The sequence below is a fragment of the Triturus cristatus genome, chromosome 5_1, assembly GCF_964204655.1.
Source record: "Triturus cristatus chromosome 5_1, aTriCri1.1, whole genome shotgun sequence".
NCBI classification, from domain to species: Eukaryota; Metazoa; Chordata; class Amphibia; order Caudata; family Salamandridae; genus Triturus; species Triturus cristatus.
In genome coordinates this window covers 409,097,476-409,110,047 of record NC_140587.1, presented here as the reverse complement: position 1 = coordinate 409,110,047, position 12,572 = coordinate 409,097,476, and the positions used below count along the sequence as shown (strand labels likewise).

The window sequence follows — 12,572 nt, the reverse complement described above, 5'->3', positions numbered from 1 at the left end:
CCTGACTAATCACAACTTGCAGCGTTGTGATTGGTAAGCACATAGGCGACGAACCGCTGCAATGCAGCGTTGTGATTGGTCGGAGTGCCGTGGTTCGGCACTCAGATGGAGACTGTGGGCCTGGGCATTTTCTCCATGCAGGCTGTAATGCAGCCTGTATGGAGAACAGTCACAGTGCGCATGACTGTTTGGGCCGCCCCATAGGGCCAGCCAAACAGTCATTGCACACTAGGAGCGGGCAAACCACTCCTTCCTTACCCTGCTCTGAGAGCAGATCAGCCATCCACGCAAAGCAGCACAGAAACTGTGTTATTATCATTTTATGTTTCCTTTATTTACACTGCTTAAAAGCAGTGGGTGATGCTCCTCCGCCTTAGCGGAAGAGCTGCCTCTGACAATATCACAAACAGGCACTTACCTGATCCTACATCTACCTTTCTGCCAAATTTGGTGTCATTCTGTTCAGCCGTTTGGTCTGTAGCCGTGTATCAAACTTTCAAGACAGCAGCTGAAGTGAGTGTCAAACTAGCTTTAAAAATTTCGGGAAAATTAATCAAACGATGCCAAAGTTATTGGCAAATGAAAAAAACGCACTTCCTATAGAAACTACATCCTAATTCTAACTACCTACTGGCTTAGGTAATATTGGTGTAGGTAAGAATGTCAGGTGACATTGGTACTGCCAAGTCACACCTAAACTCCATGTAGGATAATGACAGTCCTCCTGCCATCTCTGCTGCTGCCAAAGAAAAACAAAATTAATTTTCCATTTGTCTAAGACACTTTAATAGCATTCCAATGTCATGTGTATGTCCATCAAAGTTCAAGATGAGGCAGCAGGATAAATAAACAATATAATCCCAGCTGTATGGAGGGTAAGTATTTTTTTTGGGGGAAACACAAAACTTGTGCCCTATCAAAACATGTACTCCTGGCTTCCAATGTGTGGATGGAGCCATAGCCCCTCTCTAGTGATGACTACATAATTGTGTGAAAGCTGCACAGTCAATCTACACCATATAAAGAATGTGTCCCTGTGTAATGAAACTGGTGCTCATGTCAAGCGTCCAATAAGGTTTGCTGGGGGGGTGAGACTTGTTCCACTTAAGTTAAAGCAGGGCAACAGGGCAAACTAAGGGGACGTTGTGAATTTGCTGGGTGGGTAATTAGTAGAAGGCAATGGAATTTAACTATATTTCGAGTATGGTAAAGTTCCGGCCGGAGAACGCTAAATTATACCACCATAGGTACTGGGCCTGTTGGAACGGCGAAGCGGCCACATACAGGTATGATGGGGGTGAATGAGCAGGTGTGACAAAAATCGGTCCATATAGACTGTTAACTAGCATACGTCACAGTTTAAAGACTAATGCCTTGCAGTCCTCGTTTCAAAGACATTTAAATGAGTGCTTGATAAACAAACGTCTTGACGTGCCTTCTTTGGAGCACAAAAACATCCGAGGTTTGCAACTTTGTAAAAAGGTGGGGCGGTGCACGTTTGGGGGGAGGGGGCTGGCTGCAAAACAGACGACATGCTTGCTGCCCGGGAGGTCGGACACTCACCGGGCAGGCCTGTGGGCGCAGAGGCCGCGGCGCGTCGTGCGCGCAGGTGCGAGGTTCCTGCCCTCATGTGCAGCCCCTGAGCCCTGATTAAGGGCCGTGAGAGGGGGCGGCCACAGAGCACAGACCCAGCCCGCAGTATCCAACCGCCACCATGCAGCGGGGAATGAAGAAGTACTTCGGGCAGAAGTCCCTCAACGAGGTGACCATGGACGACTTCCTCGGCTCTCTGGGGCTGTACCGCAAGCTGACCGCCAAGGACGCCTCGTGCCTCTTCCGGGCCGTCTCAGAACAGGTGAGTGCCCGCCCGCGCGCCATGGCCCTGCAGCGCTGGGAGGAGGGCGCATGCATGCGGGGCGCGGGCTGCAACGCCAGCGCATTTAATAACACTGCCTTCCTTCGTTTTTTTTTTTGTATAGAGGAGTGCTGAGGTTTCGGGGAGAGAGCCAAGTTTAAATCTATAGATATTGGTTTTAGTTTGTTCCTGATGTACTTATTTGTGGGAGCGGGGCGGAGGGGGGAGGCGCAAATTCTTAATAATGCAGTGAATTCTCCGCGAGGCCTTTTTACAGTAAAATGAAAGTGAAACTGAAAAGTTAAAATAATGTTTTGCGTAGCCAATGCTTGCAGCGGAAAAGTAATTTTGTTTTTCAACTCTTTATCACTTATACATTATTATACGGACGTCGCGTTGGTAGTGTTCACACCTCTCAGTATTTTCGGAAAAGCAGGGTCGGCAGCGGCGAGGTGTGTGTGCGCGCGCGTGTGTGTGTGTGTGTGTGTGTGTGTGCGCGTCTGCGCAAGCGCGTCCACAGACCCCGACCCCAATCGCTGCGCGTGCCCCGGTCTGTCTCCCTGGAGAGGCATCTCGGCGACAATAGGTCTCGAGAGCGAGACCTAAAAATGGATGCCTTTCACGCGATTGGTCTATTCACCTAAAAATCTATGCCATAAAATCTGTATTGAAGGAAACTTCACTACATAAGAGGCAGCTTAAAAGAAATCTAGGCTCGGTCCTCTGGAGAAAAAAAAGAATGGCAGACTGATCAGGGTAGTGACTAGAAAGGAGCAACTCAAACTTTGTTCATGACCAATCCGAGTAAGAGGTCGGGCTCACAAGATCACACAATCCAAACATTTACTTTCGCGGTTCCTGTGTGCGCCCATCGCCATATATATGCAGATTTTCTTACAGTACTTAAGGTGAATGTGGCATTCGGCTCCGTCAGCAAACCGAGTGCTTTTACAAAACAAGCCCAACTCAAACTGGCCTTTCCTACATTAGAGTTGGCCATGTAAATGAATGAACAGCACAGTGAAGTGTTTCAATGACCACCCGAAAACACCCACACGGCAGCAGGAGACAGCCCGTACGCCACTCATGGACGAGAACCACAATCATCTACAGAACCAGGGGAATTTCCCTCAAATCAAAATGAATCCGCTCAAACGAAGGGTCTGTAACATATCAGACGCAGTAACTTGAGGCAGAGATGGCAGGCCGCCTGCATTTCTGCACGTCAGGCCCTGTCCACACCATGCACCGCCGCTAGCTGCTGCAACCCTCTTAGGAATATAACATTACACGAGCTCTGCAAAGCAGCGCGCCTTGGAGGTCTGTGCAGACCATCAACACACCCTGCTTGGAATGTGAGGTCCGGGCAGATATACGAGGGGCTGTCCTCATTTAACTTTCTATTTTTATTCATGTACACCCTTATTCCTCTGCCGGCTTCGGGGCAGCCATGATACCACAGCTAGTGGAATTCGTGAGCACGTCCCTGCCCCATCAAAGAATTTGCATGCGCCTTCAAAGAATAGAAACTGATCAGACGTCCTGCCAGAAAAAGGTAGTTCTACGTAACATTACGCAGAACGAGAATAAAACAAGAATTGGCAAAGCCAATAGGTGCAGCTTTAGCAAGCCATGCCACGCTTTTTTACTTCATTTTTTGTTGTTTAAAAAAAAAAAAAAAAAAAAAAAAAAGACTAAAACAAGTGGTCCAGCAGCTGAGAAACACCAGGCCTGGCACCACAGTGCTCTCCTTTCAGGTAGCTGGGCACATTTGAACACGCCAAATGCCATCAGTCACGGTGCAAGACAGCCAATAGATGAAGTAGGCCGACTCACTACTCCATGCTGTAGGCTGTGACAGAAGAAAATTGGATTAGCACTTGAATCAAATGACCAAATGCTCCATTATGTATATGATTTTTTTTATCAGGATGTTCTGAAAAACATAAGGTAAAGAATCAACTGAAGCCATCTTTCGGCCAGAACTACACAAAATGGACACACTGACGCCCACACTTGAGGCAGTCCAAAGTTCTAGAGCAGATTATCCATACACAGACCATGTGTTGCCAATCCACAGGCACGGAGAAGCAGTTCCCTTCTAAACTAGAGCAGAAGGTAAAGCCACAGACCCCAAGCTGCTGTCCACAGGCAGAGAAGCAATCACTTCTATAAGGGGTCGAACACCCACAGACCGAATGCTGCTGTCCACAGGCAGAAAGAAACAATGCACTTCTATAATAAAACTAGGACATATACAGGCCCCATGCTGCTGTCCACAGAGAGAAGCAATCACTTCTATATATTAACAGAATATCTACAATAAATCACATGCTGCTGTTCATAAGCGTAAAAAGCTCACTGCTTCTTAACTGGAGCAGGACATCTACAGACCCCATGCAGCCATCCACAAACAGAAAGAAGCAGTCCACTTCTATAATAAACCAGGACATCCACAGACCTCATGCTGCCAGCCACAAGCAAAAATAAGCAATCACTCATAATAAACCAAGAAATACATACATAGGGCCCATGCTGCTGTCCACAGGCAGGGAGAAGCAATCACTTCTATAATAGGACAGAACACCCACAGACCCCACGCTGATGTCCACAGGCAAAGAGAAACTATCACTTCTATAATAGTGAAGACACCCACTGACCTCACGCTGCTAGCCACAGGTTTGAGATAAGCCATCCGCCCATAACCTGGAGCAGAATACACACCCACAGACACCATTCTGTCGTCCATATACATATTAAATTAATCGGTTTCTAAACTGGAGACATTTCACAGGACACTACTTCCTATGGGTCACGGAACCCCTTGCAGGGATTTTCTGTCATTATCGAATTCCGACACCGAGCTTTACCTCCCTATTTCAGTGTTTGCTGTCTGAATGCTTTCTAAAGCCCTCACTGCATTCCCCGTAGCAGAGGGTTGAGATAGGTCACTGTGTGGTCACTGTGAGGCTTTCATCTGTTCTAAGAGGCCCTTAGGCTCAAACTCCGAGGACTGTGCCATGAAGAATCAACTGCAGTTTTGTGCTACCTTCCTTTTTCCACATCTACACCTCTGTAAAGTGCTTTTAAGAAGCAGTCGAAGCGCATTAAAAAAAGTATGGGAACTGTGAACCTGGGCGCACTTGGGGAGGAGTCAGTGTTTGTGGGGGTGGGGCGGAGAGTAGGATCAAAGGCATGGTTATAAAGAAGAAAATATTCTTATAACTATTTTGTTGGTCTTTCACCTTCAGGTACTTGCATATAAAATAACGCACATCTTAAATGAAAAATAAATGCAAGTTAAACTAATCAATGACAGATAAACTATTTTAGGTTATTAAAACTCAGCTGTTTATATTACTGCTTATTTATGTAACAGATATCCACAGAATTGAATTCTGGCTGGGGGCAGTGGGGAATAGTGTTTTTAGTGTTATGAGGCCCCAGTCTGTGATCGAAAGCACTATAAATAAGTACGTTGTTATCTTAAACTTGCATTACACAGCATGCAATATGCTGCCAAGAAATGCCTAAAAAAGAATTAGGTATACGACTGAAAAAAGTGCTTTCATAATATAGATTTTAATAATAGACTTAACCCAGTGTCAACATTTTTTATAACTCCCTTTAAAAAGCATGCACTGGACAGGACAGTTGCTAACACCGTTGCAATACCCCTCAGAAAGAATATATCGTTGTCCACACAAAGCTTCAAGAGAAGACCATCAATTAAAGTAAAAACCGATTTCCTAGTACCCTTTACATTCGAAGATTAATCGATTGCGTACATGTATATTTCTTTTAGACAGCAGCCCCTCTGGTAAGAAGGCTCGTTTCTTGTTTAGCTGTGCTTTCTGCCTCGACTTCACAGCATTGGAAACTCCCTCCCATCCACTTAAGTTGAGGTGTCTTGATTTTACCACCCAGGGATGGCTGCCTTAAATAAACAAGCATTTGCAATGCAATTGGTCTCGCCTTTGGGACCTTATATGTATTTAGCTATGCAGCACATTAGCCTGGGTGCTGAAACATCTACTGTTCTTTAACATGGAGGGAACGTAAGCACCAAACTGCGTGACACGCCAGGTAAGGGAACACATGGAGAGAAATATTGCCTTTCAGCAGGATATGGTATAGTCCAAAGCTCTGTTTTTAATATAAAATCAGGGCCTTCGATGGCCAGATCACTAAAAATAAAAGATTTGAAAAAAATATTATTGTCTACAGGTGCTTGTGGAAAACAATTTCTATGGACTGGAATCTAGAGAATGCTAAAGTGATTCTGGTATTTTACTGACCTCTGCTGGGCCTTTTCTATCAAGAAAGTTACATCGAGGCAGTTGCCAGAAAAATAAAAAAAGTCCCTCAGCAGAAAGCAATTTTGGTATTTTACTGACCTATAATGGTCGTTTTCTATCAAGACATTTAAATAGATGCAGTTAAACAGAAAAAAAAGTCCCTAAGCGGAAGCAGACAAGTCCTAGGGCTGATCTCCAGAGCCCACAAAGTACATACACATATAAGTATATACTAAAGTATATACAAGAGGTCTCAAATGCTCGACCTAATAAAAAAGTAGGGGGGGGGGGAACTGTTTTTGTCAAATTAGAAAAGAAAGGACACGTCATGCCCCTCAGATCCCGCCCACTTCAACCTCTGCTTTTAAGCAACCCCGGAGCGGTGTCAGTACTTTAGAAATACAATGATGGGAATAATATACAAGGGAACTGTATAGATTGTTACACAGATTTACCAAGACAAGAAACGACTGCATTCAAATAACTAGATTTATACGCGTTACCCAGACTTAAAGTATGTGTATTCATGCTAAACAGTTCCGGCACACATACTTTACAACTACTCCAACTGAACAGTTTCATCAAACTCAAAAACATATTTGGATAATGACCATCAAACAGGCATGAAATAACAAGAAGCACCCTGATATGTAAATAAAAGGGATGTGAAGACACAGTTTTGAAATAAAGAAGTGCATCCTCATTCAGGGTATTCAGAACTCATGGCCGTGCCACATTAAGAGCTCCCCACCACAAATGGCCACAAGAGGGTGTCCCATTTAAAAAAAAACATTTGAAAGAAACCAGGTTTGGGTTTAATATGTTAACACACAACAGAAACACATCAGCGCGAGACACAGGAGATGGTTTTAAAGTAGTTCCTTAATTCAAGCTCTTGAGTGGAGGAGGAAGGATACACACAGAGTCAATAGTATTAAGTGAGGGCTGGATTCTTCGCTGGGTGAGCCTAGACATGATTGACATGGTCTCAAGCCAATGGCTCAAGGAGGCTGACAGAAGAAAGCTAGGGCTTGAATGGGAAAGACCCAAAGAACAGTCAATGCAGATTGTTAGCAACAGATCAGTTTAACAGCTGCGTAGTCATAACCCAGACATAAAAATGGTCTCAAAAGTGTTCTTGCTGTGAAGGGAAAGGGGAGCACCATAACGACAAAACAATGTTTTGCTTGCAGCTCTGTTAAGTCTAGCATCAAAGCTGACCGAAGGAAAGCAGAGTTTCTATGGCACCTCCTTGGATCTCCTCCGGCCTGAAGCAGCAGCCTGCCCCTTCTCCCACGTTTCTCTGTCCTCCCAGAACAGAGTCAAACACATGCTTCCATGACACAAGGAAGATGGTGAACATAAGTGGAAGAATTCTTCCGATAGCTTCTGTGTCCTGTTCAAGATTGTCAGTTTGTTCTAATGTGAGCGACTATGCCCACCTTCTCCCCTCCAAACCCCTCACTGTTTTTATTTTTAATGATCCAGTCTTCTAGGACTACTTTAAATAGCCAGACTCCACCAAAAAGCTTGGAAAGCCTCGACGTTTTCCCAGAGTCCATACTATTTAGGTTCCTTTATTAGGTTTCGCTACACAAAGATTTATCTATTGAAGGACCACGTCATTACGCACGGAATTGACCAACTTTTACCAAACACTTCCCCTAACAAAAAGTCAGAGTGACTGGCTTTGCCAATGCTTGTTTTGATTTTAGATTTTTAAATAGAGGCGTTTTGCAGGCTGTCAGAGGAAAGGAGTCAACATACCTGTATCAGCAGCTAAGAATAAGAGCCTAATCCATGACACAGTTGTGCCGCGGTTTGGAGGAATGCGACGGCTGAACTCGCACACTGAAATGCTGCAGATGGAGGTGCTGGCAGAGCCTGGGCTCACCAACAATTTTTAGAAGACCTGAAAATTAAAACATCAATCTTTGTAAAAATGTGTTTGAAAATAAGGAAACAATCCCAAGCCAACAGTTTAGGCAGGTTCTTACATCTCTTCACCTACACTAAATAATACTCAACTTGTCATCTAAGGAGAACATAGTTAACCTAGTACCTTTAGGGGCGGTTTCTTGGCATGTGCAGTACTAGACAAATCAGCACTACTCAATTAAATACAACCCTGCTGTATTGGAATGACTGAATCTATAAATATTGCTATAAATACTGCAAAAGCTCATGGCTTATCTAGCCCCTGCCTTTAATCCAGCTGCCATCTGAGGACAATCCATCTATGTGAACTCTCATCTACAAGGGTAGATGTGGGAACAAGCAGCAGCATTTAAGCACCTTATGGTGTCTTCTTGTGGATGTAAATATTCTTGTCTAGTTCACAAATGTACCCTAATGTTTGATCAAACATTCTCCATCCCAATTCTGATCTATTCTTATGAAACTTGACCAGAATAAACCCTTCCCAATGACAGCTTGCCCCATTCCCATTGTTTGGTGTATTCTGTGGACACAAGATAGTCTGTCAATTTCCCAACGTTATTCGGTCCACATTAAATTGGAAAATGTACCCTTTCTTCCCGCACATTGTAGATGTTTGTAATTGCATTGAGACAGTTAAAAGATCAAATAATTGGCGAACTCTGCGAAACAAACACTAAACCAACGCAAGTAACACAGCACCCAGAATGGGTCGTCAAACTGGAGCATGTGCATCAGTGTCGATCCTCTTACTGATGAACCTTCATCTATTTATACACAGCTCATTAATTAGCGACATTTAAGGTGCAAGAAATCCTGCCTAAAAAGGAATGTATCTGCCACAAGTTCTGCAGTGTACTAAAACAAAGAGCACACCCAAACAGGCAGACCCATCATACCTACTCTTTACAAAACAAACATACAGGCGTAAGCAAAGCAGCAAAACCCAACCCAGGGGCATTCACGAGGTGGACCACAGGGTTGATTTGTCCCAGTCCCAACCCCTCCCCACCACTGACGTTCTCCAAGTACTACAGTCTGGACAATGAGCATTTCCCGTCGATGTGCGCACTGACCCACACTTACCTTCCAGAGGAGCACGTTCAGCTCAGGCCATCAAAATCCCTAAGCGTCACATTTAAAACAAATATTGGCAAGGCCAATATGTCTCGCCTATGGGACCTGTAGGCTTTGCCCATGGTTTCTAGCCAATCTGTACAGTGCAGCATGGTTAAAGAAATAAAAAAAAAGCCTTCAACAAAGTCAATGGCGTAATTTTGTTGGCGCACTCGTGTAATAAAAAAACTTTTTTTTAAAAAAGGCAGGTTTTTTTTTTTTTTTTTTTTAAACATACCAATCAGAGTTAGATCAGTCAAAAACAAAAGTGCAAAATTGTTTTTTTAATTATTAATATTATTTTTTAAGTTGGGAGAAAGCAACACAGAAATCAATAGAAGACAGAAGCAACATGGGGAAAAGTGAAGAGTGGAAGGACAGAAGTAATGCGTCCATACCTCCGGGGAGGGACAAGCACAAGAAGGGAAAGAAAAGCCCACACAAGCTGACGAATAAGTAAGCAAATTAGTGAAAATAATACCAACCAATGGTAAGCACTAGATGTGCTCCAATCCCACTGTAAGCAACAATAGATCTCACAACAGATGGCCCATGCGCAGTCTAAGTGAAACCTACAAATGCAGATCCTTCTCACAACACACTAGGGCATTGTTGTGGAATATTGTGCATCTCACTCTTTGAGATTAAAACAATCCAGAATAATTTGCAGAGTAATCTGTGCCTAAAGTTAGGAATGCATTGCTGTACTTACCGTCACTATTGTTTACACAAAATATTGCCAATTTCGACTCTGGAATCCTCAAATACACGTAGCATAAACAATATTATTCATCTACAGAAGGTTGTCAAGGGAACACATTATTCAAGAAGCGTTAAGGTGTTAAGGCACGGCCAATTAGTATGTATTTTAAGACCACGTTTAAAATTATACACTGAAGGAACACCAAGGCACGTAGTACGGGTTAAGAGCTGAGGAAAGCCAGGGTTAACTAAGAGCAGCTAAGCGGGCCTGTCTGACCCTGGTTTACCTTACTGCCTGGTAATGTCTCTCCTGCAGAGCCAAGTTTGTGTAATGTATTTAGAGCCCGGATTCCTCCCCGGCAGCCCTGGGCACGTGGAAGGCAAATAAAGCAGACACATTATGTACTTGGATGTAGACACCAGAAAGGACCCTCTCAGCAGTGCCGACCGCCTAGGAGGTAGAGAGAAGCCAAGAGTGGCGCTCTCTCACATATCTGAGGAGGCGGCCACCATTTCTGCTTTTTAACTGGATTAAACATACCTTTCAGAAGTGTTTTCAAGTAATCACGCTTCTCATTGAGCTTGGATACCCTCCCGGGTGAGTTGTGCGCCATATAACCTAACATGTAACATAACATAGCTCATAAACACAGAAACCCTTATAAACTGCGGAGGGAAACCTTTCTAGATTCAAAAATGGAATCTTGTTCATTTATAACCAGTCACTTGCCTTCTTTATTGTTGTCCTCTGTATTCAAAGGAAAGCGTCTGGGAAAAATGATGCAAAAAAACCTCTTATTTCTTACCCGCAGGAGAAAACTGAGAACGCAGCCAAACTTCATGGCCCAACCTGGCCATTGTTGGCTTCCACTTTCCTAGGCCAAAGTCTTAGAATAATCGTCTGCCTTTGCAATATGACTGGCTATTTTAGGTCTTGTTTTGCAGCCCATTGCTTACAATATTAATCGAGTGGTCTTTGGATCCGCTCCTTTCTCCTACTGGCTTTCTTCAATCAGCCTCTTTCAGCCAATGGCCGCAGACTTTGTCAATCACTTCTTGGCTCTGCCCACTTGAGTATTCATCTCCCACGTAAAGCTATGGGCAGTTCGGGAGTATCCTTCTGCCCCCCCCCCCCCCACCCCCCTCGAATACTTGCATGGAACTACTCGAGGGACAAATATACAACTATAGGCCTCTGCTCCTGCTGGCTTTATTGTATGTACACTGCCTGCCTTGGAACACTGAACTCGGACCTTATGGCTTTGCCAATGCCGGTTGCTCTCTGGAACCTCAAAGACAGAAGCAGGCCTTTAACTGGAACTACATGCTGGTATTAGCAAAGACTTACATTGAATGCATGCCAGCATTGCCATAGCTGCATGGGTCAGCTTCCCCCGCTTTTTGGGCCGTTGGTGGCACAGACACTCAAGAGCTGAATGCTGTAAGAAGCAGACATGCTTTGGCAGCACCTCAGACCATTTATAGGACTCACTCACTCACCCCGGCATAAGGCAAGGCTATAGAGAACAATGAAAGTCAGGAATCTAAATAGTTGAGCAGCCACAATCCAGCTTAAGACAGGCCCAAACCCAGCCAGAAACCTATGGGACAGGTAGGAAAGCTGCAAAGAAGGACAAGAGCTTGGAGACAGCCAACAGCATGCGCTGCAGATCTAAGAATGCCTCGATTTTATAGAGTTGCTTTAGCACCGAAACCTAATACAGGCCTCTTCACACACAGAGCAACAGCTTTACCATAACTTCACCTCACCACAGAACTCCTAAATATCTTGCAGGATGCTGTTGACATTACACAGAGATGAATGGCGCTAGGGGTTAGCATTGGGGAGAAAGCGAGAGTTGAAGGGGGTGGACAGGATGGCAAAAGCAGAGTGACTTGGGGTGACTGATGACCAAGAGGAAGCCATGAAGTTCGGTTGGCAGTAGTGCTGTTGAGTAGGTAATTAATGCATCTCAGGAAAGGCGCCTTTATGTTTGTTTTATTGTTCATCATTTTAACTGCTCCATGATTCCATTAAGTAAATAAAGATGATGTAGAAGAAATCTACAGGCTCCTGGAGTAAGCTTTGACTGCTCAACTAGCTATCCCTGTAGAATCAAGTGTACGAAGGGAGCAACTTGGTTATGTAATTACAGTGCAATATTATCCAAAACCCAGGGACATCTGTGGTTATCAACAGTACATAGAACATATAGACAAGCTCACCGTCACCGGTGGTTCTTGGTACACTCGCAGCCAGGGCACCAGACTGCAGACTACAAAGTGTACAAAAAGAAAAGGCAGCTGGCTGCTCCCATCCATGCACCCAGGATCTGAAACCACATTCCTGTATCATCAGGACCGCTCCAATGCTGCACCAGTTTAGAATAGAAGAGCACTGATGGCACATCTCTTTAAAGAATACTATATGGAGATTGATAGAGATTTTGACATTCAGTTACTCAGTGTTAGACCCGTCAGCCTTAGGGTGATCTCTCCCTACCCCCCCAACTTTTTGCCTTACTCCTCCATATTTTCAGATCTTGTTTCCCGTGCTAAGGTGCATGGGCTCTCTTTGGAACATGGTAATATTGGCTTGTCCCTGATTAGCATGTTTAATTTACTTACAGTAAAGTGGCACTACATGTGTCTGTGGTCTGTAA

The 12,572-nt window shown here is 44.3% G+C and overlaps 1 protein-coding gene across 2 annotated transcripts in view; it reads right to left on the bottom strand.

Moving 5' to 3' along the window:
- Positions 1-12,572, bottom strand: part of NCALD (neurocalcin delta) — a 301,872-nt gene that overhangs the window by 242,569 nt on the left and 46,731 nt on the right. Inside the window, exon 2 of one of the 2 annotated variants that reach the window (XM_085605156.1) lies at positions 7,921-8,065. The exons of the other annotated variant lie outside the window; for it this stretch is intronic. The gene's annotated coding sequence lies outside the window, so the exon portion shown is untranslated. The remainder of the gene's footprint in view (positions 1-7,920; positions 8,066-12,572) is intronic. 2 annotated transcript variants of the gene reach the window in all.